The sequence below is a fragment of the Orycteropus afer genome, unplaced genomic scaffold (assembly GCF_000298275.1).
Source record: "Orycteropus afer afer isolate SDZICR_OR568_19922 unplaced genomic scaffold, OryAfe1.0 scaffold00131, whole genome shotgun sequence".
In the NCBI taxonomy this organism is placed as follows: Eukaryota; Metazoa; Chordata; class Mammalia; order Tubulidentata; family Orycteropodidae; genus Orycteropus; species Orycteropus afer.
The window spans coordinates 1466636-1468375 of NW_006921718.1; the positions used below are offsets into that span (position 1 = coordinate 1466636).

A 1740-nucleotide genomic window follows, 5' to 3' on the forward strand; every position below is an offset into this window, starting at 1 on the left:
TACAGAAATAAAAGCACCAGGCTACTCTTTAAAAATGATATAAAATTAATGATTTATACAATAGCAGCTTCCAGTTTTCTCCCAGAGACAGAACATGTACTTACAGATTTCTTGAAGTAATGAAAAACCAGTGCAGAGCATCACAAGAAATACATGCTACCATAATTAGGCACAATCTATGCTCCAGATTGAGTCATTAGGTAGCACAAATGGTTAAACCCTCAAATACTACGAAAAAAGAAGTCCTGGTGGCAAAACGGTTATGCATTCAGCTGCAAACTGAAAGGTCAGCAATTAAAACCCACCCACCATCTCTGGGGATAAAGATCTGGCAATCTGCTTCTATAAAGATTACAGCCTAGAAAACCTTATGAGACAGTTCTACTCTGTTCCATGAGGTCACCATGAGTTGGAATCTCAATATCACCAAGAAGTCCCATTGATCTGTCTCTTCCTTCAATAGCCTTTGGACAGAACAGACCCAGGAACTACCAGATCCAGTAGTCACCTTCCAACTTCCTTTCTAGACCCAACTTCCAGGGCCACCTTCTGGGGAAACCCCTGTTTCTAGGACCAGCCAACACCATTTTTTGTGGTTAGCTCCTTATCTCTGACCAACCATGAGCTCTCAGATCCATCAGAATTATCCTGAAGCTGAGGCCAGCATCAACTGCCTACAGTTGCATGAACCTGCATTTGTGAGCCTCCTACATCTACCTCTATCTGGGCTTCTATTTCAACCTCAACAATGTAGCCTTGGAAGGCCTGGGACACTATTTCCTAAAGCTGGCAAAGAAGGGCAAGGATGTCAAGCATATCTTAAAGCTGCAAAATGAGAGTGGGGGCCATGTCCTCTTCCAGAGCATACAGAAGCCATACCAAGATTAGTGAGGCAGAACTCGGGATACTATGGAGGCCTCCTCTGGCCCTGGAGAAGCATCTGAAGTAAGTCCTTGTGGATCTGCATGTTATGGGCTCTACCTACACAGACCTCCATCTTTGTAATGTTCTTGAGAACCATTTCCTAGATGAGGAGATGAAACACCTCAAGAAGCTGAGTGACCACCTGACCAACCTCCTCAGGCTGGCTGGTCCTCAGATGGGGCTGGATGAATATTTCTTTGAGATGCTCACCCTCAAGCACAATGACTAGAAGCCTCTGGATACTAGTGCCTGGTGAGGTCCCCTCTGTATTCCCCTGTCATCACTAAGCTTCTTTCTGAACTTCTTCCTTCAGCCTCAAGGCAGAATTTTTAACCACCCTGAAGCCCCTTTCCCAAGCCATGGACCATATGGAAACAAAAAAGCTTCTTTTTGCAGGGGAGGAAAGAGGAAAAGCTCATGGTTGAAACCTATCCAGAGACACCTTGAAAGAAAGGCCTACTTGGTCTACTTCTGAAAAATTGGCCATTGAAATCCCTGTCAAGCACAGTTCTACCCTGACTCCTGTGGGGTTGCCAGGAGTTGGAGTCCACCCTTTGATAACTGGTTCTTTTATGTCTCAGGCAGTGTGCTGAGACCATTTAAAGGATTATTTAATTTCATTTTCACCACAAAAGTATGACATTGTTAGTATCATTTGTGGTATAGAGAAATGAGGTTACCTTCCCATAATCACACAACTCATAAGTAACCCAAAAAGAATTAGAATCACTTGATCTTTTTACTGTTAAGTCCAAGTCTTAGCTACTCAGCAGTATATCTCAAAGAGGCTGACAGTATAATATACTGAGTTTCAAA

The 1740-nt window shown here is 43.3% G+C and overlaps 1 pseudogene; it reads left to right on the forward strand.

Annotated features, from left to right (window-relative positions):
• The first annotated feature begins 620 nt into the window (after positions 1-620).
• On the forward strand, positions 621-1153 carry LOC103200559 (annotated as a pseudogene).
• The last annotated feature ends 587 nt before the right edge of the window (positions 1154-1740 follow it).